We start from the raw sequence: 26,045 nt of genomic DNA on the forward strand, positions 1-26,045 counted from the left end.
CCATATATATGGAGCATCCCATACTTACTACAGATAATAGTAATCATTAATATACCCGTGCTCAGTGTGTGAGTAAACGAATGCGGGGCTGCCCTTGGTGGATTCCCACCTCCATAGGCCTGATACTGGGGACCTAAACTTACGGTTGACGCCGTTGGGTGCCCCAGAGTGACTCCCCCATAATATTGGGGTGAGCACGGGCAACTGAGGTGTTGGGCCTTTATAGCCCGATGTGCGTGGTAATCATATGTGGAGCCGGGTCTGATTACAACCAAAATCATCTTCATTTATATTTATAATTTTTTTAATCGCTACTCTTCTTATTTCTTTATTTTCAATTTTATTTTAATACTTTTATATCCATATTTATTTATCCATTTTTTTATTTTATTTTTTCTATATCTTTATTTTATTTTCATTATTACTATTATTATTTTATTATTTCTATTATTTTTTTATTTTTTTTATTTATTTATTTATTATTTTATTTTCTTTTATTTTATTTTTAAATTCACTCTATATGTACTTATTCCCTGCTCATCCCTTTCTTTACACATACCCTTCCTTTCGAGGAAATACTCAGGGTATCAATGTCTACACATTTTTATTTATCTTTTTCCACTTTCCACACATTTTTATTATCTATACACTTATAATGCCTATAAACTTATTTTTATTCACTATATGCACACATAGGATACTCTCTCTCCCTATCTCTCTTTTGCCCTGAGAGACTTCAACTAGATAGATTAGATTCCTCTTCCTTTCCCTTAACCACCATGGCAGTACAATGATCATTTTTTCTAATGCGCATGCCCGGACTTAGGAGCGGTCACGTGACACCCTGGTCAGCTGACACAGTGGGGCCGCGCGGCCACTCCTGGCGTCCTGCGATTACACACACCATAGCTCCGCTGTTACCTACAGCAACGGCGGTTTACATGGAGACGAGTCGGGATCACGTGACCATTCAGCCCCCGTTCCTAATTATTAGGTACACATGTAATCTTGTTAAGACTATTTATAATGTTATATTGTTTATAACTTTACTTGCAGCCCTTGCTTATGTATATCGATTTTAAATCACTGCAGAGCACTTGTACAACATGTATATTATAGTGGTCTTAATTACCCTATATCGTAAATGTATTTTTTACACTGTATCCACACTAATTGATTTGATTGATTTGTTTGTTCATTTGCATATAAATATCTTGTTTGGTCACCATTTTGTTGCTTGACAAAGGCTGCACTGGCAGCAGAAACGTTGCTAACTTGTATTATCATGGAATAAACCACTGTTTACACTTTTGAACCTTCCGTGTGCTGCGGCATCCTTCCTTGATATATATATATATATATATATATATATATATATATATATATATATATATATATTTCTCCGCCGAAATCACTTTTAAACCCATTTCCACCTTTTTTTCCCTTCTCTTCCTCTTACTTTTTTTTCACGTTTTTTTACGTTTTTCTCCTTTTCGCCTCTTTTCTGGGCGTATTATTCTTCTTTTTCTTCTTTTTTTTCGTCTAATGCATACCCCATCAGTGCAGCAATGCTTATTCAATACCGCCAGCAGATGGAGACACTGGGGGATAATTTTCTAAGGATTTATACTGATTTTTCCTGTCTGAATTTGTCGCACAGAAAGTTGCAGGCCAAATATGTGTGACATTTCTGCGACTTTAGCTTCTAGAGCATTTTTACAACATTATACATAGGTGCTGAATACATAAAAAGCGACTGTTCAGCGACAGACAAGTCGCATCGGCTGAAAGTAGGCCAGAATGTCAGTCCATGTTGGAGCAGGTTTAGATACAGTCTAAAGCATAGATCTCAAAGTCTGTGCACAGAATTTAGCAAGGGCCTCGCACCTTCTGATGCATCAGGTAGGTGCACAATAGCATAGCCTAACCCTCTGTACTTTGGTCTATATTGATGCGGGACATAGACAGCCAGCTGATGACCAATCCATTAGTGCAATGGATGGCTGGAAGCATTTGTCTTTGCCTTTGCAATACCACAGAAGCAATGCATGGTCAATGTACAGCAATGACACACCTGTGTGAACAGCCAGGAGACCCCCCCCCCCCATGTTATGTTACATAGTTACATAGTTAGTACGGTCGAAAAAAGACATATGTCCATCAAGTTCAACCAGGGAATTAAGGGGTAGGGGTGTGGCGCGATATTGGGGAAGGGATGAGATTTTATATTTCTTCATAAGCATTAATCTTATTTTGTCAATTAGGAACATTCAGCACCCACCCGCTATCAAGGCAGCTGCCTATCATGTCATGCCCTACCTGCACAGGTGTGCTGGCTACTCAAATGATCCAATTAAGGAGGCCATTTAGTCAGCAGCAGCAGAAGTCCTGTGCCTGGACGCTCCAACAGGGGCCAGACACAAGCAGAAGCAGAAGCAGCAGAAGCAGCAGCAGCACCACCTTTTGTTTTTTGGCTGCAGCAGCAGCAAGGCCCACAGGGCTGGCTAGCTGGCTAGCCAGCAAGCAGGTAGCAATGAAAGTAGGAATCTTTCTTTTTAACCCTGTAAGGGGGTGGTGCACTGTACCCGAAGATACTGCCATATCGGGTCAATGCATAGGGCGACGGAAGCAAGCTTCGAAATCGGCCCCCGTTCTCAAAAATCCATTTAATATATGGTCCCCAGATAGGGGACGTATCAGATATTAAACTGATAAGAACAGATACTACACTTGATCTTAGCCAAAAGGCCGAGAAGCGATAACCGTGAAAGGGGCGGGCCCAACAAGGTCCCCTTCATGGGCACTATCACTGCTTGCTGTCAGGGAGGCTGCCAGACAATTTTCCATGCACACTCTGGGCTGGGGGGCAGTCAACCACCAGTACACACAGCAGAACCTAAACCCATACCATTATTGCTAAGCAGCAAGACAGGGGCCCATTGCACTCCCACGGGGCCTTTTTAAATGCAATCCATAACCCGGATTTGCCAGGAACCCTTCTTACTCCTCCTACTTGCATGTGACACTGGGCTTAGGATCTGCATAGGAAACACACACACAAGCACACACCTACCTTTGTTGCCTGCAGATGCCTCCTTGGCTGTCCCCAAACGGTATCAAACCAACACCCACGGGAAGCTGTAAGCATAGAGGACATGCCTGCACCCCATTGGACTTACCTGTGTGGGTTAAATCCGGGTTATTTGACAACCTATGGCGGTGATGGTTCTGCTCAGGCAGAGCAGTGCTGATGCTCCTCATAAAGCTGTCGCTGCTGTGAAGGTTCTAGGTGACATCACAAATCCCTATGGTTACATACACAACAAAGCTGGGTTGTTGTTGTTTACACTCTGCAAGGCCTGTGGAAGTGAGTGACATCATAGCACTGTAGTTCTGAGGGTTCAAGATGGATGCAACAATCTCCTGTTGCTTCTATGAAGGCCGTAATAGACGACATCACCAAACAGCTCCATAGTCACATACACAGCAAAGGAGAGATGTTGTTTACACCTAGTGATGTCAGTGGTATTGAGTGACATCACAGCACAGTGCTAAGGCTCCTGGGCCTGGACACAGCAGCGGCTGCAATATCTCAACGGAGAATACGTTTATATCTATGTGTGTGTGTGCGCATATATATATATATATATATATATATATATATATATATATATATATATATATTCTCCGCCGAAATCACTTTTAAACCCATTTCCACCTTTTTTTCCCTTCTCTTCCTCTTACTTTTTTTTCACGTTTTTTTACGTTTTTCTCCTTTTCGCCTCTTTTCTGGGCGTATTATTCTTCTTTTTCTTCTTTTTTTTCGTCTAATGCATACCCCATCAGTGCAGCAATGCTTATTCAATACCGCCAGCAGATGGAGACGCTGGGGGATAATTTTCTAAGGATTTATACTGATTTTTCCTGTCTGAATTTGTCGCACAGAAAGTTGCAGGCCAAATATGTGTGACATTTCTGCGACTTTAGCTTCTAGAGCATTTTTACAACATTATACATAGGTGCTGAATACATAAAAAGCGACTGTTCAGCGACAGACAAGTCGCATCGGCTGAAAGTAGGCCAGAATGTCAGTCCATGTTGGAGCAGGTTTAGATACAGTCTAAAGCATAGATCTCAAAGTCTGTGCACAGAATTTAGCAAGGGCCTCGCACCTTCTGATGCATCAGGTAGGTGCACAATAGCATAGCCTAACCCTCTGTACTTTGGTCTATATTGATGCGGGACATAGACAGCCAGCTGATGACCAATCCATTAGTGCAATGGATGGCTGGAAGCATTTGTCTTTGCCTTTGCAATACCACAGAAGCAATGCATGGTCAATGTACAGCAATGACACACCTGTGTGAACAGCCAGGAGACCCCCCCCCCCCATGTTATGTTACATAGTTACATAGTTAGTACGGTCGAAAAAAGACATATGTCCATCAAGTTCAACCAGGGAATTAAGGGGTAGGGGTGTGGCGCGATATTGGGGAAGGGATGAGATTTTATATTTCTTCATAAGCATTAATCTTATTTTGTCAATTAGGAACATTCAGCACCCACCCGCTATCAAGGCAGCTGCCTATCATGTCATGCCCTACCTGCACAGGTGTGCTGGCTACTCAAATGATCCAATTAAGGAGGCCATTTAGTCAGCAGCAGCAGAAGTCCTGTGCCTGGACGCTCCAACAGGGGCCAGACACAAGCAGAAGCAGAAGCAGCAGAAGCAGCAGCAGCACCACCTTTTGTTTTTTGGCTGCAGCAGCAGCAAGGCCCACAGGGCTGGCTAGCTGGCTAGCCAGCAAGCAGGTAGCAATGAAAGTAGGAATCTTTCTTTTTAACCCTGTAAGGGGGTGGTGCACTGTACCCGAAGATACTGCCATATCGGGTCAATGCATAGGGCGACGGAAGCAAGCTTCGAAATCGGCCCCCGTTCTCAAAAATCCATTTAATATATGGTCCCCAGATAGGGGACGTATCAGATATTAAACTGATAAGAACAGATACTACACTTGATCTTAGCCAAAAGGCCGAGAAGCGATAACCGTGAAAGGGGCGGGCCCAACAAGGTCCCCTTCATGGGCACTATCACTGCTTGCTGTCAGGGAGGCTGCCAGACAATTTTCCATGCACACTCTGGGCTGGGGGGCAGTCAACCACCAGTACACACAGCAGAACCTAAACCCATACCATTATTGCTAAGCAGCAAGACAGGGGCCCATTGCACTCCCACGGGGCCTTTTTAAATGCAATCCATAACCCGGATTTGCCAGGAACCCTTCTTACTCCTCCTACTTGCATGTGACACTGGGCTTAGGATCTGCATAGGAAACACACACACAAGCACACACCTACCTTTGTTGCCTGCAGATGCCTCCTTGGCTGTCCCCAAACGGTATCAAACCAACACCCACGGGAAGCTGTAAGCATAGAGGACATGCCTGCACCCCATTGGACTTACCTGTGTGGGTTAAATCCGGGTTATTTGACAACCTATGGCGGTGATGGTTCTGCTCAGGCAGAGCAGTGCTGATGCTCCTCATAAAGCTGTCGCTGCTGTGAAGGTTCTAGGTGACATCACAAATCCCTATGGTTACATACACAACAAAGCTGGGTTGTTGTTGTTTACACTCTGCAAGGCCTGTGGAAGTGAGTGACATCATAGCACTGTAGTTCTGAGGGTTCAAGATGGATGCAACAATCTCCTGTTGCTTCTATGAAGGCCGTAATAGACGACATCACCAAACAGCTCCATAGTCACATACACAGCAAAGGAGAGATGTTGTTTACACCTAGTGATGTCAGTGGTATTGAGTGACATCACAGCACAGTGCTAAGGCTCCTGGGCCTGGACACAGCAGCGGCTGCAATATCTCAACGGAGAATACGTTTATATCTATGTGTGTGTGTGCGCATATATATATATATATATATATATATATATATATATATATATATATTTCTCCGCCGAAATCACTTTTAAACCCATTTCCACCTTTTTTTCCCTTCTCTTCCTCTTACTTTTTTTTCACGTTTTTTTACGTTTTTCTCCTTTTCGCCTCTTTTCTGGGCGTATTATTCTTCTTTTTCTTCTTTTTTTTCGTCTAATGCATACCCCATCAGTGCAGCAATGCTTATTCAATACCGCCAGCAGATGGAGACACTGGGGGATAATTTTCTAAGGATTTATACTGATTTTTCCTGTCTGAATTTGTCGCACAGAAAGTTGCAGGCCAAATATGTGTGACATTTCTGCGACTTTAGCTTCTAGAGCATTTTTACAACATTATACATAGGTGCTGAATACATAAAAAGCGACTGTTCAGCGACAGACAAGTCGCATCGGCTGAAAGTAGGCCAGAATGTCAGTCCATGTTGGAGCAGGTTTAGATACAGTCTAAAGCATAGATCTCAAAGTCTGTGCACAGAATTTAGCAAGGGCCTCGCACCTTCTGATGCATCAGGTAGGTGCACAATAGCATAGCCTAACCCTCTGTACTTTGGTCTATATTGATGCGGGACATAGACAGCCAGCTGATGACCAATCCATTAGTGCAATGGATGGCTGGAAGCATTTGTCTTTGCCTTTGCAATACCACAGAAGCAATGCATGGTCAATGTACAGCAATGACACACCTGTGTGAACAGCCAGGAGACCCCCCCCCCCCATGTTATGTTACATAGTTACATAGTTAGTACGGTCGAAAAAAGACATATGTCCATCAAGTTCAACCAGGGAATTAAGGGGTAGGGGTGTGGCGCGATATTGGGGAAGGGATGAGATTTTATATTTCTTCATAAGCATTAATCTTATTTTGTCAATTAGGAACATTCAGCACCCACCCGCTATCAAGGCAGCTGCCTATCATGTCATGCCCTACCTGCACAGGTGTGCTGGCTACTCAAATGATCCAATTAAGGAGGCCATTTAGTCAGCAGCAGCAGAAGTCCTGTGCCTGGACGCTCCAACAGGGGCCAGACACAAGCAGAAGCAGAAGCAGCAGAAGCAGCAGCAGCACCACCTTTTGTTTTTTGGCTGCAGCAGCAGCAAGGCCCACAGGGCTGGCTAGCTGGCTAGCCAGCAAGCAGGTAGCAATGAAAGTAGGAATCTTTCTTTTTAACCCTGTAAGGGGGTGGTGCACTGTACCCGAAGATACTGCCATATCGGGTCAATGCATAGGGCGACGGAAGCAAGCTTCGAAATCGGCCCCCGTTCTCAAAAATCCATTTAATATATGGTCCCCAGATAGGGGACGTATCAGATATTAAACTGATAAGAACAGATACTACACTTGATCTTAGCCAAAAGGCCGAGAAGCGATAACCGTGAAAGGGGCGGGCCCAACAAGGTCCCCTTCATGGGCACTATCACTGCTTGCTGTCAGGGAGGCTGCCAGACAATTTTCCATGCACACTCTGGGCTGGGGGGCAGTCAACCACCAGTACACACAGCAGAACCTAAACCCATACCATTATTGCTAAGCAGCAAGACAGGGGCCCATTGCACTCCCACGGGGCCTTTTTAAATGCAATCCATAACCCGGATTTGCCAGGAACCCTTCTTACTCCTCCTACTTGCATGTGACACTGGGCTTAGGATCTGCATAGGAAACACACACACAAGCACACACCTACCTTTGTTGCCTGCAGATGCCTCCTTGGCTGTCCCCAAACGGTATCAAACCAACACCCACGGGAAGCTGTAAGCATAGAGGACATGCCTGCACCCCATTGGACTTACCTGTGTGGGTTAAATCCGGGTTATTTGACAACCTATGGCGGTGATGGTTCTGCTCAGGCAGAGCAGTGCTGATGCTCCTCATAAAGCTGTCGCTGCTGTGAAGGTTCTAGGTGACATCACAAATCCCTATGGTTACATACACAACAAAGCTGGGTTGTTGTTGTTTACACTCTGCAAGGCCTGTGGAAGTGAGTGACATCATAGCACTGTAGTTCTGAGGGTTCAAGATGGATGCAACAATCTCCTGTTGCTTCTATGAAGGCCGTAATAGACGACATCACCAAACAGCTCCATAGTCACATACACAGCAAAGGAGAGATGTTGTTTACACCTAGTGATGTCAGTGGTATTGAGTGACATCACAGCACAGTGCTAAGGCTCCTGGGCCTGGACACAGCAGCGGCTGCAATATCTCAACGGAGAATACGTTTATATCTATGTGTGTGTGTGCGCATATATATATATATATATATATATATATATATATATATATATATTTCTCCGCCGAAATCACTTTTAAACCCATTTCCACCTTTTTTTCCCTTCTCTTCCTCTTACTTTTTTTTCACGTTTTTTTACGTTTTTCTCCTTTTCGCCTCTTTTCTGGGCGTATTATTCTTCTTTTTCTTCTTTTTTTTCGTCTAATGCATACCCCATCAGTGCAGCAATGCTTATTCAATACCGCCAGCAGATGGAGACACTGGGGGATAATTTTCTAAGGATTTATACTGATTTTTCCTGTCTGAATTTGTCGCACAGAAAGTTGCAGGCCAAATATGTGTGACATTTCTGCGACTTTAGCTTCTAGAGCATTTTTACAACATTATACATAGGTGCTGAATACATAAAAAGCGACTGTTCAGCGACAGACAAGTCGCATCGGCTGAAAGTAGGCCAGAATGTCAGTCCATGTTGGAGCAGGTTTAGATACAGTCTAAAGCATAGATCTCAAAGTCTGTGCACAGAATTTAGCAAGGGCCTCGCACCTTCTGATGCATCAGGTAGGTGCACAATAGCATAGCCTAACCCTCTGTACTTTGGTCTATATTGATGCGGGACATAGACAGCCAGCTGATGACCAATCCATTAGTGCAATGGATGGCTGGAAGCATTTGTCTTTGCCTTTGCAATACCACAGAAGCAATGCATGGTCAATGTACAGCAATGACACACCTGTGTGAACAGCCAGGAGACCCCCCCCCCCCATGTTATGTTACATAGTTACATAGTTAGTACGGTCGAAAAAAGACATATGTCCATCAAGTTCAACCAGGGAATTAAGGGGTAGGGGTGTGGCGCGATATTGGGGAAGGGATGAGATTTTATATTTCTTCATAAGCATTAATCTTATTTTGTCAATTAGGAACATTCAGCACCCACCCGCTATCAAGGCAGCTGCCTATCATGTCATGCCCTACCTGCACAGGTGTGCTGGCTACTCAAATGATCCAATTAAGGAGGCCATTTAGTCAGCAGCAGCAGAAGTCCTGTGCCTGGACGCTCCAACAGGGGCCAGACACAAGCAGAAGCAGAAGCAGCAGAAGCAGCAGCAGCACCACCTTTTGTTTTTTGGCTGCAGCAGCAGCAAGGCCCACAGGGCTGGCTAGCTGGCTAGCCAGCAAGCAGGTAGCAATGAAAGTAGGAATCTTTCTTTTTAACCCTGTAAGGGGGTGGTGCACTGTACCCGAAGATACTGCCATATCGGGTCAATGCATAGGGCGACGGAAGCAAGCTTCGAAATCGGCCCCCGTTCTCAAAAATCCATTTAATATATGGTCCCCAGATAGGGGACGTATCAGATATTAAACTGATAAGAACAGATACTACACTTGATCTTAGCCAAAAGGCCGAGAAGCGATAACCGTGAAAGGGGCGGGCCCAACAAGGTCCCCTTCATGGGCACTATCACTGCTTGCTGTCAGGGAGGCTGCCAGACAATTTTCCATGCACACTCTGGGCTGGGGGGCAGTCAACCACCAGTACACACAGCAGAACCTAAACCCATACCATTATTGCTAAGCAGCAAGACAGGGGCCCATTGCACTCCCACGGGGCCTTTTTAAATGCAATCCATAACCCGGATTTGCCAGGAACCCTTCTTACTCCTCCTACTTGCATGTGACACTGGGCTTAGGATCTGCATAGGAAACACACACACAAGCACACACCTACCTTTGTTGCCTGCAGATGCCTCCTTGGCTGTCCCCAAACGGTATCAAACCAACACCCACGGGAAGCTGTAAGCATAGAGGACATGCCTGCACCCCATTGGACTTACCTGTGTGGGTTAAATCCGGGTTATTTGACAACCTATGGCGGTGATGGTTCTGCTCAGGCAGAGCAGTGCTGATGCTCCTCATAAAGCTGTCGCTGCTGTGAAGGTTCTAGGTGACATCACAAATCCCTATGGTTACATACACAACAAAGCTGGGTTGTTGTTGTTTACACTCTGCAAGGCCTGTGGAAGTGAGTGACATCATAGCACTGTAGTTCTGAGGGTTCTAGATGGATGCAACAATCTCCTGTTGCTTCTATGAAGGCCGTAATAGACGACATCACCAAACAGCTCCATAGTCACATACACAGCAAAGGAGAGATGTTGTTTACACCTAGTGATGTCAGTGGTATTGAGTGACATCACAGCACAGTGCTAAGGCTCCTGGGCCTGGACACAGCAGCGGCTGCAATATCTCAACGGAGAATACGTTTATATCTATGTGTGTGTGTGCGCATATATATATATATATATATATATATATATATATTTCTCCGCCGAAATCACTTTTAAACCCATTTCCACCTTTTTTTCCCTTCTCTTCCTCTTACTTTTTTTTCACGTTTTTTTACGTTTTTCTCCTTTTCGCCTCTTTTCTGGGCGTATTATTCTTCTTTTTCTTCTTTTTTTTCGTCTAATGCATACCCCATCAGTGCAGCAATGCTTATTCAATACCGCCAGCAGATGGAGACACTGGGGGATAATTTTCTAAGGATTTATACTGATTTTTCCTGTCTGAATTTGTCGCACAGAAAGTTGCAGGCCAAATATGTGTGACATTTCTGCGACTTTAGCTTCTAGAGCATTTTTACAACATTATACATAGGTGCTGAATACATAAAAAGCGACTGTTCAGCGACAGACAAGTCGCATCGGCTGAAAGTAGGCCAGAATGTCAGTCCATGTTGGAGCAGGTTTAGATACAGTCTAAAGCATAGATCTCAAAGTCTGTGCACAGAATTTAGCAAGGGCCTCGCACCTTCTGATGCATCAGGTAGGTGCACAATAGCATAGCCTAACCCTCTGTACTTTGGTCTATATTGATGCGGGACATAGACAGCCAGCTGATGACCAATCCATTAGTGCAATGGATGGCTGGAAGCATTTGTCTTTGCCTTTGCAATACCACAGAAGCAATGCATGGTCAATGTACAGCAATGACACACCTGTGTGAACAGCCAGGAGACCCCCCCCCCCCATGTTATGTTACATAGTTACATAGTTAGTACGGTCGAAAAAAGACATATGTCCATCAAGTTCAACCAGGGAATTAAGGGGTAGGGGTGTGGCGCGATATTGGGGAAGGGATGAGATTTTATATTTCTTCATAAGCATTAATCTTATTTTGTCAATTAGGAACATTCAGCACCCACCCGCTATCAAGGCAGCTGCCTATCATGTCATGCCCTACCTGCACAGGTGTGCTGGCTACTCAAATGATCCAATTAAGGAGGCCATTTAGTCAGCAGCAGCAGAAGTCCTGTGCCTGGACGCTCCAACAGGGGCCAGACACAAGCAGAAGCAGAAGCAGCAGAAGCAGCAGCAGCACCACCTTTTGTTTTTTGGCTGCAGCAGCAGCAAGGCCCACAGGGCTGGCTAGCTGGCTAGCCAGCAAGCAGGTAGCAATGAAAGTAGGAATCTTTCTTTTTAACCCTGTAAGGGGGTGGTGCACTGTACCCGAAGATACTGCCATATCGGGTCAATGCATAGGGCGACGGAAGCAAGCTTCGAAATCGGCCCCCGTTCTCAAAAATCCATTTAATATATGGTCCCCAGATAGGGGACGTATCAGATATTAAACTGATAAGAACAGATACTACACTTGATCTTAGCCAAAAGGCCGAGAAGCGATAACCGTGAAAGGGGCGGGCCCAACAAGGTCCCCTTCATGGGCACTATCACTGCTTGCTGTCAGGGAGGCTGCCAGACAATTTTCCATGCACACTCTGGGCTGGGGGGCAGTCAACCACCAGTACACACAGCAGAACCTAAACCCATACCATTATTGCTAAGCAGCAAGACAGGGGCCCATTGCACTCCCACGGGGCCTTTTTAAATGCAATCCATAACCCGGATTTGCCAGGAACCCTTCTTACTCCTCCTACTTGCATGTGACACTGGGCTTAGGATCTGCATAGGAAACACACACACAAGCACACACCTACCTTTGTTGCCTGCAGATGCCTCCTTGGCTGTCCCCAAACGGTATCAAACCAACACCCACGGGAAGCTGTAAGCATAGAGGACATGCCTGCACCCCATTGGACTTACCTGTGTGGGTTAAATCCGGGTTATTTGACAACCTATGGCGGTGATGGTTCTGCTCAGGCAGAGCAGTGCTGATGCTCCTCATAAAGCTGTCGCTGCTGTGAAGGTTCTAGGTGACATCACAAATCCCTATGGTTACATACACAACAAAGCTGGGTTGTTGTTGTTTACACTCTGCAAGGCCTGTGGAAGTGAGTGACATCATAGCACTGTAGTTCTGAGGGTTCAAGATGGATGCAACAATCTCCTGTTGCTTCTATGAAGGCCGTAATAGACGACATCACCAAACAGCTCCATAGTCACATACACAGCAAAGGAGAGATGTTGTTTACACCTAGTGATGTCAGTGGTATTGAGTGACATCACAGCACAGTGCTAAGGCTCCTGGGCCTGGACACAGCAGCGGCTGCAATATCTCAACGGAGAATACGTTTATATCTATGTGTGTGTGTGCGCATATATATATATATATATATATATATATATATATATATATATATTTCTCCGCCGAAATCACTTTTAAACCCATTTCCACCTTTTTTTCCCTTCTCTTCCTCTTACTTTTTTTTCACGTTTTTTTACGTTTTTCTCCTTTTCGCCTCTTTTCTGGGCGTATTATTCTTCTTTTTCTTCTTTTTTTTCGTCTAATGCATACCCCATCAGTGCAGCAATGCTTATTCAATACCGCCAGCAGATGGAGACACTGGGGGATAATTTTCTAAGGATTTATACTGATTTTTCCTGTCTGAATTTGTCGCACAGAAAGTTGCAGGCCAAATATGTGTGACATTTCTGCGACTTTAGCTTCTAGAGCATTTTTACAACATTATACATAGGTGCTGAATACATAAAAAGCGACTGTTCAGCGACAGACAAGTCGCATCGGCTGAAAGTAGGCCAGAATGTCAGTCCATGTTGGAGCAGGTTTAGATACAGTCTAAAGCATAGATCTCAAAGTCTGTGCACAGAATTTAGCAAGGGCCTCGCACCTTCTGATGCATCAGGTAGGTGCACAATAGCATAGCCTAACCCTCTGTACTTTGGTCTATATTGATGCGGGACATAGACAGCCAGCTGATGACCAATCCATTAGTGCAATGGATGGCTGGAAGCATTTGTCTTTGCCTTTGCAATACCACAGAAGCAATGCATGGTCAATGTACAGCAATGACACACCTGTGTGAACAGCCAGGAGACCCCCCCCCCCATGTTATGTTACATAGTTACATAGTTAGTACGGTCGAAAAAAGACATATGTCCATCAAGTTCAACCAGGGAATTAAGGGGTAGGGGTGTGGCGCGATATTGGGGAAGGGATGAGATTTTATATTTCTTCATAAGCATTAATCTTATTTTGTCAATTAGGAACATTCAGCACCCACCCGCTATCAAGGCAGCTGCCTATCATGTCATGCCCTACCTGCACAGGTGTGCTGGCTACTCAAATGATCCAATTAAGGAGGCCATTTAGTCAGCAGCAGCAGAAGTCCTGTGCCTGGACGCTCCAACAGGGGCCAGACACAAGCAGAAGCAGAAGCAGCAGAAGCAGCAGCAGCACCACCTTTTGTTTTTTGGCTGCAGCAGCAGCAAGGCCCACAGGGCTGGCTAGCTGGCTAGCCAGCAAGCAGGTAGCAATGAAAGTAGGAATCTTTCTTTTTAACCCTGTAAGGGGGTGGTGCACTGTACCCGAAGATACTGCCATATCGGGTCAATGCATAGGGCGACGGAAGCAAGCTTCGAAATCGGCCCCCGTTCTCAAAAATCCATTTAATATATGGTCCCCAGATAGGGGACGTATCAGATATTAAACTGATAAGAACAGATACTACACTTGATCTTAGCCAAAAGGCCGAGAAGCGATAACCGTGAAAGGGGCGGGCCCAACAAGGTCCCCTTCATGGGCACTATCACTGCTTGCTGTCAGGGAGGCTGCCAGACAATTTTCCATGCACACTCTGGGCTGGGGGGCAGTCAACCACCAGTACACACAGCAGAACCTAAACCCATACCATTATTGCTAAGCAGCAAGACAGGGGCCCATTGCACTCCCACGGGGCCTTTTTAAATGCAATCCATAACCCGGATTTGCCAGGAACCCTTCTTACTCCTCCTATTTGCATGTGACACTGGGCTTAGGATCTGCATAGGAAACACACACACAAGCACACACCTACCTTTGTTGCCTGCAGATGCCTCCTTGGCTGTCCCCAAACGGTATCAAACCAACACCCACGGGAAGCTGTAAGCATAGAGGACATGCCTGCACCCCATTGGACTTACCTGTGTGGGTTAAATCCGGGTTATTTGACAACCTATGGCGGTGATGGTTCTGCTCAGGCAGAGCAGTGCTGATGCTCCTCATAAAGCTGTCGCTGCTGTGAAGGTTCTAGGTGACATCACAAATCCCTATGGTTACATACACAACAAAGCTGGGTTGTTGTTGTTTACACTCTGCAAGGCCTGTGGAAGTGAGTGACATCATAGCACTGTAGTTCTGAGGGTTCAAGATGGATGCAACAATCTCCTGTTGCTTCTATGAAGGCCGTAATAGACGACATCACCAAACAGCTCCATAGTCACATACACAGCAAAGGAGAGATGTTGTTTACACCTAGTGATGTCAGTGGTATTGAGTGACATCACAGCACAGTGCTAAGGCTCCTGGGCCTGGACACAGCAGCGGCTGCAATATCTCAACGGAGAATACGTTTATATCTATGTGTGTGTGTGCGCATATATATATATATATATATATATATATATATATATATATTTCTCCGCCGAAATCACTTTTAAACCCATTTCCACCTTTTTTTCCCTTCTCTTCCTCTTACTTTTTTTTCACGTTTTTTTACGTTTTTCTCCTTTTCGCCTCTTTTCTGGGCGTATTATTCTTCTTTTTCTTCTTTTTTTTCGTCTAATGCATACCCCATCAGTGCAGCAATGCTTATTCAATACCACCAGCAGATGGAGACACTGGGGGATAATTTTCTAAGGATTTATACTGATTTTTCCTGTCTGAATTTGTCGCACAGAAAGTTGCAGGCCAAATATGTGTGACATTTCTGCGACTTTAGCTTCTAGAGCATTTTTACAACATTATACATAGGTGCTGAATACATAAAAAGCGACTGTTCAGCGACAGACAAGTCGCATCGGCTGAAAGTAGGCCAGAATGTCAGTCCATGTTGGAGCAGGTTTAGATACAGTCTAAAGCATAGATCTCAAAGTCTGTGCACAGAATTTAGCAAGGGCCTCGCACCTTCTGATGCATCAGGTAGGTGCACAATAGCATAGCCTAACCCTCTGTACTTTGGTCTATATTGATGCGGGACATAGACAGCCAGCTGATGACCAATCCATTAGTGCAATGGATGGCTGGAAGCATTTGTCTTTGCCTTTGCAATACCACAGAAGCAATGCATGGTCAATGTACAGCAATGACACACCTGTGTGAACAGCCAGGAGACCCCCCCCCCCATGTTATGTTACATAGTTACATAGTTAGTACGGTCGAAAAAAGACATATGTCCATCAAGTTCAACCAGGGAATTAAGGGGTAGGGGTGTGGCGCGATATTGGGGAAGGGATGAGATTTTATATTTCTTCATAAGCATTAATCTTATTTTGTCAATTAGGAACATTCAGCACCCACCCGCTATCAAGGCAGCTGCCTATCATGTCATGCCCTACCTGCACAGGTGTGCTGGCTACTCAAATGATCCAATTAAGGAGGCCATTTAGTCAGCAGCAGCAGAAGTCCTGTGCCTGGACGCTCCAACAGGGGCCAGACACAAGCAGAAGCAGAAGCAGAAGCAGCAGAAGCAGCAGCAGCACCACCTTTTGTTTTTTGGCTGCAGCAGCAGCAGCAAGGCCCACAGGGCTGGCTAGCTGGCTAGCCAGCAAGCAGGTAGCAATGAAAGTAGGAATCTTTCTTTTTAACCCTGTAAGGGGGTGGTGCACTGTACCCGAAGATACTGCCATATCGGGTCAATGCATAGGGCGACGGAAGCAAGCTTCGAAATCGGCCCCCGTTCTCAAAAATCCATTTAATATATGGTCCCCAGATAGGGGACGTATCAGATATTAAACTGATAAGAACAGATTTTTTTTTTTTTTTTTTTTTTTTTTTTTTTATCTAAAGCCGAGGAACGTGCTTTCGATTCACCCAAAGTGCAAGAAAAAGTGCAAACGTGTTACACTAAAAAAAACGTGCACAAAGGATGCGGTCTATCGCAAGCCCTTCTCCGATAGGAGAGAGGCCCCCCAACAAACCTTACCCTTCGCCTCCGGACCAAAAGGTACCTGCGAGGTTCCAGGTTCGATGTCCCTTTTCGCCGAAGCTACTAGGAGACCACAAATGCTCCCGGCATCCCCCTTGGCGTTAGCCAAGGTATCTGCCCGCAGAGCCGATTACGGTAGGTACCCTGCGAAGCAGGAGTACCCGGGGTGTTTGCAGGGAGGTGCGGAACCTAATGGCCACACACACCTCCCCTAGACCGCCAGGAGGGACACCCAGAAGGGCTACCGCATCCTGACAAATCCTGTGAACACACAACACGCAAAAAGTGACACAGTGAGACAAAAAATAAATAAATAAGTGAATGTGTGCAGATATACTGCCCGGACATCCGGCCGGATCTATAAAAATTTCTCTGATCCTAGCCAGAAGGCCGGGAATCAAGAGGTGAGTGCCACAAGGTGAAGAGATTATGGTGCCCGTGCTTCAACTCAGTGAGCCTATTCTCCCAGTGAGTTTCGGCACCTCGGGGTCACCACTCCCCGAGGCACAAAAGTACCTCGGCTCTAGACCCTCTCAGCCTCATGGCGAGACCCGGAGGGAACAGGTCACATCGGGGCAGCCGTCGAGCTGATTCCTCAGAACCAGCCCCGGAAAGCCCTGGTACACCTGCATCCTCCATGCAGCACCCATCCCCACCAGCATGAAAACTGATAAGAACAGATACTACACTTGATCTTAGCCAAAAGGCCGAGAAGCGATAACCGTGAAAGGGGCGGGCCCAACAAGGTCCCCTTCATGGGCACTATCACTGCTTGCTGTCAGGGAGGCTGCCAGACAATTTTCCATGCACACTCTGGGCTGGGGGGCAGTCAACCACCAGTACACACAGCAGAACCTAAACCCATACCATTATTGCTAAGCAGCAAGACAGGGGCCCATTGCACTCCCACGGGGCCTTTTTAAATGCAATCCATAACCCGGATTTGCCAGGAACCCTTCTTACTCCTCCTACTTGCATGTGACACTGGGCTTAGGATCTGCATAGGAAACACACACACAAGCACACACCTACCTTTGTTGCCTGCAGATGCCTCCTTGGCTGTCCCCAAACGGTATCAAACCAACACCCACGGGAAGCTGTAAGCATAGAGGACATGCCTGCACCCCATTGGACTTACCTGTGTGGGTTAAATCCGGGTTATTTGACAACCTATGGCGGTGATGGTTCTGCTCAGGCAGAGCAGTGCTGATGCTCCTCATAAAGCTGTCGCTGCTGTGAAGGTTCTAGGTGACATCACAAATCCCTATGGTTACATACACGACAAAGCTGGGTTGTTGTTGTTTACACTCTGCAAGGCCTGTGGAAGTGAGTGACATCATAGCACTGTAGTTCTGAGGGTTCAAGATGGATGCAACAATCTCCTGTTGCTTCTATGAAGGCCGTAATAGACGACATCACCAAACAGCTCCATAGTCACATACACAGCAAAGGAGAGATGTTGTTTACACCTAGTGATGTCAGTGGTATTGAGTGACATCACAGCACAGTGCTAAGGCTCCTGGGCCTGGACACAGCAGCGGCTGCAATATCTCAACGGAGAATACGTTTATATCTATGTGTGTGTGTGCGCATATATATATATATATATATATATATATATATTTCTCCGCCGAAATCACTTTTAAACCCATTTCCACCTTTTTTTCCCTTCTCTTCCTCTTACTTTTTTTTCACGTTTTTTTACGTTTTTCTCCTTTTCGCCTCTTTTCTGGGCGTATTATTCTTCTTTTTCTTCTTTTTTTTCGTCTAATGCATACCCCATCAGTGCAGCAATGCTTATTCAATACCGCCAGCAGATGGAGACACTGGGGGATAATTTTCTAAGGATTTATACTGATTTTTCCTGTCTGAATTTGTCGCACAGAAAGTTGCAGGCCAAATATGTGTGACATTTCTGCGACTTTAGCTTCTAGAGCATTTTTACAACATTATACATAGGTGCTGAATACATAAAAAGCGACTGTTCAGCGACAGACAAGTCGCATCGGCTGAAAGTAGGCCAGAATGTCAGTCCATGTTGGAGCAGGTTTAGATACAGTCTAAAGCATAGATCTCAAAGTCTGTGCACAGAATTTAGCAAGGGCCTCGCACCTTCTGATGCATCAGGTAGGTGCACAATAGCATAGCCTAACCCTCTGTACTTTGGTCTATATTGATGCGGGACATAGACAGCCAGCTGATGACCAATCCATTAGTGCAATGGATGGCTGGAAGCATTTGTCTTTGCCTTTGCAATACCACAGAAGCAATGCATGGTCAATGTACAGCAATGACACACCTGTGTGAACAGCCAGGAGACCCCCCCCCCCCATGTTATGTTACATAGTTACATAGTTAGTACGGTCGAAAAAAGACATATGTCCATCAAGTTCAACCAGGGAATTAAGGGGTAGGGGTGTGGCGCGATATTGGGGAAGGGATGAGATTTTATATTTCTTCATAAGCATTAATCTTATTTTGTCAATTAGGAACATTCAGCACCCACCCGCTATCAAGGCAGCTGCCTATCATGTCATGCCCTACCTGCACAGGTGTGCTGGCTACTCAAATGATCCAATTAAGGAGGCCATTTAGTCAGCAGCAGCAGAAGTCCTGTGCCTGGACGCTCCAACAGGGGCCAGACACAAGCAGAAGCAGAAGCAGCAGAAGCAGCAGCAGCACCACCTTTTGTTTTTTGGCTGCAGCAGCAGCAGCAAGGCCCACAGGGCTGGCTAGCTGGCTAGCTGGCTAGCCAGCAAGCAGGTAGCAATGAAAGTAGGAATCTTTCTTTTTAACCCTGTAAGGGGGTGGTGCACTGTACCCGAAGATACTGCCATATCGGGTCAATGCATAGGGCGACGGAAGCAAGCTTCGAAATCGGCCCCCGTTCTCAAAAATCCATTTAATATATGGTCCCCAGATAGGGGACGTATCAGATATTAAACTGATAAGAACAGATACTACACTTGATCTTAGCCAAAAGGCCGAGAAGCGATAACCATGAAAGGGGCGGGCCCAACAAGGTCCCCTTCATGGGCACTATCACTCCTTGCTGTCAGGGAGGCTGCCAGACAATTTTCCATGCACACTCTGGGCTGGGGGGCAGTCAACCACCAGTACACACAGCAGAACCTAAACCCATACCATTATTGCTAAGCAGCAAGACAGGGGCCCATTGCACTCCCACGGGGCCTTTTTAAATGCAATCCATAACCCGGATTTGCCAGGAACCCTTCTTACTCCTCCTACTTGCATGTGACACTGGGCTTAGGATCTGCATAGGAAACACACACACAAGCACACACCTACCTTTGTTGCCTGCAGATGCCTCCTTGGCTGTCCCCAAACGGTATGAAACCAACACCCACGGGAAGCTGTAAGCATAGAGGACATGCCTGCACCCCATTGGACTTACCTGTGTGGGTTAAATCCGGGTTATTTGACAACCTATGGCGGTGATGGTTCTGCTCAGGCAGAGCAGTGCTGATGCTCCTCATAAAGCTGTCGCTGCTGTGAAGGTTCTAGGTGACATCACAAATCCCTATGGTTACATACACAACAAAGCTGGGTTGTTGTTGTTTACACTCTGCAAGGCCTGTGGAAGTGAGTGACATCATAGCACTGTAGTTCTGAGGGTTCAAGATGGATGCAACAATCTCCTGTTGCTTCTATGAAGGCCGTAATAGACGACATCACCAAACAGCTCCATAGTCACATACACAGCAAAGGAGAGATGTTGTTTACACCTAGTGATGTCAGTGGTATTGAGTGACATCACAGCACAGTGCTAAGGCTCCTGGGCCTGGACACAGCAGCGGCTGCAATATCTCAACGGAGAATACGTTTATATCTATGTGTGTGTGTGCGCATATATATATATATATATATATATATATATATATATATATATATATATATTTCTCCGCCGAAATCACTTTTAAACCCATTTCCACCTTTTTTTCCCTTCTCTTCCTCTTACTTTTTTTTCACGTTTTTTTACGTTTTTCTCCTTTTCGCCTCTTTTCTGGGCGTATTATTCTTCTTTTTCTTCTTTTTTTTCGTCTAATGCATACCCCATCAGTGCAGCAATGCTTATTCAATACCGCCAGCACATGGAGACACTGGGGGATAATTTTCTAAGGATTTATACTGATTTTTCCTGTCTGAATTTGTCGCACAGAAAGTTGCAGGCCAAATATGTGTGACATTTCTGCGACTTTAGCTTCTAGAGCATTTTTACAACATTATACATAGGTGCTGAATACATAAAAAGCGACTGTTCAGCGACAGACAAGTCGCATCGGCTGAAAGTAGGCCAGAATGTCAGTCCATGTTGGAGCAGGTTTAGATACAGTCTAAAGTATAGATCTCAAAGTCTGTGCACAGAATTTAGCAAGGGCCTCGCACCTTCTGATGCATCAGGTAGGTGCACAATAGCATAGCCTAACCCTCTGTACTTTGGTCTATATTGATGCGGGACATAGACAGCCAGCTGATGACCAATCCATTAGTGCAATGGATGGCTGGAAGCATTTGTCTTTGCCTTTGCAATACCACAGAAGCAATGCATGGTCAATGTACAGCAATGACACACCTGTGTGAACAGCCAGGAGACCCCCCCCCCCATGTTATGTTACATAGTTACATAGTTAGTACGGTCGAAAAAAGACATATGTCCATCAAGTTCAACCAGGGAATTAAGGGGTAGGGGTGTGGCGCGATATTGGGGAAGGGATGAGATTTTATATTTCTTCATAAGCATTAATCTTATTTTGTCAATTAGGAACATTCAGCACCCACCCGCTATCAAGGCAGCTGCCTATCATGTCATGCCCTACCTGCACAGGTGTGCTGGCTACTCAAATGATCCAATTAAGGAGGCCATTTAGTCAGCAGCAGCAGAAGTCCTGTGCCTGGACGCTCCAACAGGGGCCAGACACAAGCAGAAGCAGAAGCAGCAGAAGCAGCAGCAGCACCACCTTTTGTTTTTTGGCTGCAGCAGCAGCAAGGCCCACAGGGCTGGCTAGCTGGCTAGCCAGCAAGCAGGTAGCAATGAAAGTAGGAATCTTTCTTTTTAACCCTGTAAGGGGGTGGTGCACTGTACCCGAAGATACTGCCATATCGGGTCAATGCATAGGGCGACGGAAGCAAGCTTCGAAATCGGCCCCCGTTCTCAAAAATCCATTTAATATATGGTCCCCAGATAGGGGACGTATCAGATATTAAACTGATAAGAACAGATACTACACTTGATCTTAGCCAAAAGGCCGAGAAGCGATAACCGTGAAAGGGGCGGGCCCAACAAGGTCCCCTTCATGGGCACTATCACTGCTTGCTGTCAGGGAGGCTGCCAGACAATTTTCCATGCACACTCTGGGCTGGGGGGCAGTCAACCACCAGTACACACAGCAGAACCTAAACCCATACCATTATTGCTAAGCAGCAAGACAGGGGCCCATTGCACTCCCACGGGGCCTTTTTAAATGCAATCCATAACCCGGATTTGCCAGGAACCCTTCTTACTCCTCCTACTTGCATGTGACACTGGGCTTAGGATCTGCATAGGAAACACACACACAAGCACACACCTACCTTTGTTGCCTGCAGATGCCTCCTTGGCTGTCCCCAAACGGTATCAAACCAACACCCACGGGAAGCTGTAAGCATAGAGGACATGCCTGCACCCCATTGGACTTACCTGTGTGGGTTAAATCCGGGTTATTTGACAACCTATGGCGGTGATGGTTCTGCTCAGGCAGAGCAGTGCTGATGCTCCTCATAAAGCTGTCGCTGCTGTGAAGGTTCTAGGTGACATCACAAATCCCTATGGTTACATACACAACAAAGCTGGGTTGTTGTTGTTTACACTCTGCAAGGCCTGTGGAAGTGAGTGACATCATAGCACTGTAGTTCTGAGGGTTCAAGATGGATGCAACAATCTCCTGTTGCTTCTATGAAGGCCGTAATAGACGACATCACCAAACAGCTCCATAGTCACATACACAGCAAAGGAGAGATGTTGTTTACACCTAGTGATGTCAGTGGTATTGAGTGACATCACAGCACAGTGCTAAGGCTCCTGGGCCTGGACACAGCAGCGGCTGCAATATCTCAACGGAGAATACGTTTATATCTATGTGTGTGTGTGCGCATATATATATATATATATATATATATATATATATATATTTCTCCGCCGAAATCACTTTTAAACCCATTTCCACCTTTTTTTCCCTTCTCTTCCTCTTACTTTTTTTTCACGTTTTTTTACGTTTTTCTCCTTTTCGCCTCTTTTCTGGGCGTATTATTCTTCTTTTTCTTCTTTTTTTTCGTCTAATGCATACCCCATCAGTGCAGCAATGCTTATTCAATACCGCCAGCAGATGGAGACACTGGGGGATAATTTTCTAAGGATTTATACTGATTTTTCCTGTCTGAATTTGTCGCACAGAAAGTTGCAGGCCAAATATGTGTGACATTTCTGCGACTTTAGCTTCTAGAGCATTTTTACAACATTATACATAGGTGCTGAATACATAAAAAGCGACTGTTCAGCGACAGACAAGTCGCATCGGCTGAAAGTAGGCCAGAATGTCAGTCCATGTTGGAGCAGGTTTAGATACAGTCTAAAGCATAGATCTCAAAGTCTGTGCACAGAATTTAGCAAGGGCCTCGCACCTTCTGATGCATCAGGTAGGTGCACAATAGCATAGCCTAACCCTCTGTACTTTGGTCTATATTGATGCGGGACATAGACAGCCAGCTGATGACCAATCCATTAGTGCAATGGATGGCTGGAAGCATTTGTCTTTGCCTTTGCAATACCACAGAAGCAATGCATGGTCAATGTACAGCAATGACACACCTGTGTGAACAGCCAGGAGACCCCCCCCCCCCATGTTATGTTACATAGTTACATAGTTAGTACGGTCGAAAAAAGACATATGTCCATCAAGTTCAACCAGGGAATTAAGGGGTAGGGGTGTGGCGCGATATTGGGGAAGGGATGAGATTTTATATTTCTTCATAAGCATTAATCTTATTTTGTCAATTAGGAACATTCAGCACCCACCCGCTATCAAGGCAGCTGCCTATCATGTCATGCCCTACCTGCACAGGTGTGCTGGCTACTCAAATGATCCAATTAAGGAGGCCATTTAGTCAGCAGCAGCAGAAGTCCTGTGCCTGGACGCTCCAACAGGGGCCAGACACAAGCAGAAGCAGAAGCAGCAGAAGCAGAAGCAGCAGAAGCAGCAGCAGCACCACCTTTTGTTTTTTGGCTGCAGCAGCAGCAAGGCCCACAGGGCTGGCTAGCTGGCTAGCCAGCAAGCAGGTAGCAATGAAAGTAGGAATCTTTCTTTTTAACCCTGTAAGGGGGTGGTGCACTGTACCCGAAGATACTGCCATATCGGGTCAATGCATAGGGCGACGGAAGCAAGCTTCGAAATCGGCCCCCGTTCTCAAAAATCCATTTAATATATGGTCCCCAGATAGGGGACGTATCAGATATTAAACTGATAAGAACAGATACTACACTTGATCTTAGCCAAAAGGCCGAGAAGCGATAACCGTGAAAGGGGCGGGCCCAACAAGGTCCCCTTCATGGGCACTATCACTGCTTGCTGTCAGGGAGGCTGCCAGACAATTTTCCATGCACACTCTGGGCTGGGGGGCAGTCAACCACCAGTACACACAGCAGAACCTAAACCCATACCATTATTGCTAAGCAGCAAGACAGGGGCCCATTGCACTCCCACGGGGCCTTTTTAAATGCAATCCATAACCCGGATTTGCCAGGAACCCTTCTTACTCCTCCTACTTGCATGTGACACTGGGCTTAGGATCTGCATAGGAAACACACACACAAGCACACACCTACCTTTGTTGCCTGCAGATGCCTCCTTGGCTGTCCCCAAACGGTATCAAACCAACACCCACGGGAAGCTGTAAGCATAGAGGACATGCCTGCACCCCATTGGACTTACCTGTGTGGGTTAAATCCGGGTTATTTGACAACCTATGGCGGTGATGGTTCTGCTCAGGCAGAGCAGTGCTGATGCTCCTCATAAAGCTGTCGCTGCTGTGAAGGTTCTAGGTGACATCACAAATCCCTATGGTTACATACACAACAAAGCTGGGTTGTTGTTGTTTACACTCTGCAAGGCCTGTGGAAGTGAGTGACATCATAGCACTGTAGTTCTGAGGGTTCAAGATGGATGCAACAATCTCCTGTTGCTTCTATGAAGGCCGTAATAGACGACATCACCAAACAGCTCCATAGTCACATACACAGCAAAGGAGAGATGTTGTTTACACCTAGTGATGTCAGTGGTATTGAGTGACATCACAGCACAGTGCTAAGGCTCCTGGGCCTGGACACAGCAGCGGCTGCAATATCTCAACGGAGAATACGTTTATATCTATGTGTGTGTGTGCGCATATATATATATATATATATATATATATATATATATATTTCTCCGCCGAAATCACTTTTAAACCCATTTCCACCTTTTTTTCCCTTCTCTTCCTCTTACTTTTTTTTCACGTTTTTTTACGTTTTTCTCCTTTTCGCCTCTTTTCTGGGCGTATTATTCTTCTTTTTCTTCTTTTTTTTCGTCTAATGCATACCCCATCAGTGCAGCAATGCTTATTCAATACCGCCAGCAGATGGAGACACTGGGGGATAATTTTCTAAGGATTTATACTGATTTTTCCTGTCTGAATTTGTCGCACAGAAAGTTGCAGGCCAAATATGTGTGACATTTCTGCGACTTTAGCTTCTAGAGCATTTTTACAACATTATACATAGGTGCTGAATACATAAAAAGCGACTGTTCAGCGACAGACAAGTCGCATCGGCTGAAAGTAGGCCAGAATGTCAGTCCATGTTGGAGCAGGTTTAGATACAGTCTAAAGCATAGATCTCAAAGTCTGTGCACAGAATTTAGCAAGGGCCTCGCACCTTCTGATGCATCAGGTAGGTGCACAATAGCATAGCCTAACCCTCTGTACTTTGGTCTATATTGATGCGGGACATAGACAGCCAGCTGATGACCAATCCATTAGTGCAATGGATGGCTGGAAGCATTTGTCTTTGCCTTTGCAATACCACAGAAGCAATGCATGGTCAATGTACAGCAATGACACACCTGTGTGAACAGCCAGGAGACCCCCCCCCCCCATGTTATGTTACATAGTTACATAGTTAGTACGGTCGAAAAAAGACATATGTCCATCAAGTTCAACCAGGGAATTAAGGGGTAGGGGTGTGGCGCGATATTGGGGAAGGGATGAGATTTTATATTTCTTCATAAGCATTAATCTTATTTTGTCAATTAGGAACATTCAGCACCCACCCGCTATCAAGGCAGCTGCCTATCATGTCATGCCCTACCTGCACAGGTGTGCTGGCTACTCAAATGATCCAATTAAGGAGGCCATTTAGTCAGCAGCAGCAGAAGTCCTGTGCCTG

General features: G+C 45.6%; 10 non-coding genes and 1 pseudogene across 10 annotated transcripts; all 11 read right to left on the reverse strand.

Annotated features, from left to right (window-relative positions):
- Positions 1-2,569: 2,569 nt before the first annotated feature.
- On the reverse strand, positions 2,570-2,760 carry LOC130351075 (U2 spliceosomal RNA). The gene has a single exon (XR_008887838.1). It is a non-coding gene; the product is annotated as a U2 spliceosomal RNA (small nuclear RNA).
- A 2,094-nt stretch (positions 2,761-4,854) lies between these two features.
- LOC130351076 (U2 spliceosomal RNA) lies at positions 4,855-5,045 on the reverse strand. The gene has a single exon (XR_008887839.1). It is a non-coding gene; the product is annotated as a U2 spliceosomal RNA (small nuclear RNA).
- Positions 5,046-7,134: 2,089 nt separating this feature from the next.
- On the reverse strand, positions 7,135-7,325 carry LOC130351077 (U2 spliceosomal RNA). Its single transcript, XR_008887840.1, has one exon. It is a non-coding gene; the product is annotated as a U2 spliceosomal RNA (small nuclear RNA).
- Positions 7,326-9,412: 2,087 nt separating this feature from the next.
- LOC130351078 (U2 spliceosomal RNA) lies at positions 9,413-9,603 on the reverse strand. Its single transcript, XR_008887841.1, has one exon. It is a non-coding gene; the product is annotated as a U2 spliceosomal RNA (small nuclear RNA).
- Positions 9,604-11,680: 2,077 nt separating this feature from the next.
- On the reverse strand, positions 11,681-11,871 carry LOC130351079 (U2 spliceosomal RNA). Its single transcript, XR_008887842.1, has one exon. It is a non-coding gene; the product is annotated as a U2 spliceosomal RNA (small nuclear RNA).
- Positions 11,872-13,957: 2,086 nt separating this feature from the next.
- Positions 13,958-14,148, reverse strand: LOC130351080 (U2 spliceosomal RNA). The gene has a single exon (XR_008887843.1). It is a non-coding gene; the product is annotated as a U2 spliceosomal RNA (small nuclear RNA).
- A 2,091-nt stretch (positions 14,149-16,239) lies between these two features.
- Positions 16,240-16,436, reverse strand: LOC130351058 (U2 spliceosomal RNA). Its single transcript, XR_008887826.1, has one exon. It is a non-coding gene; the product is annotated as a U2 spliceosomal RNA (small nuclear RNA).
- A 693-nt stretch (positions 16,437-17,129) lies between these two features.
- On the reverse strand, positions 17,130-17,289 carry LOC130351060 (U2 spliceosomal RNA; annotated as a pseudogene).
- Positions 17,290-19,375: 2,086 nt separating this feature from the next.
- LOC130351081 (U2 spliceosomal RNA) lies at positions 19,376-19,566 on the reverse strand. The gene has a single exon (XR_008887844.1). It is a non-coding gene; the product is annotated as a U2 spliceosomal RNA (small nuclear RNA).
- A 2,092-nt stretch (positions 19,567-21,658) lies between these two features.
- On the reverse strand, positions 21,659-21,849 carry LOC130351082 (U2 spliceosomal RNA). The gene has a single exon (XR_008887845.1). It is a non-coding gene; the product is annotated as a U2 spliceosomal RNA (small nuclear RNA).
- Positions 21,850-23,945: 2,096 nt separating this feature from the next.
- LOC130351083 (U2 spliceosomal RNA) lies at positions 23,946-24,136 on the reverse strand. The gene has a single exon (XR_008887846.1). It is a non-coding gene; the product is annotated as a U2 spliceosomal RNA (small nuclear RNA).
- Positions 24,137-26,045: the final 1,909 nt, after the last annotated feature.

This window comes from Hyla sarda, unplaced genomic scaffold (genome assembly GCF_029499605.1).
Source record: "Hyla sarda isolate aHylSar1 unplaced genomic scaffold, aHylSar1.hap1 scaffold_962, whole genome shotgun sequence".
Lineage (NCBI taxonomy): Eukaryota > Metazoa > Chordata > Amphibia > Anura > Hylidae > Hyla > Hyla sarda.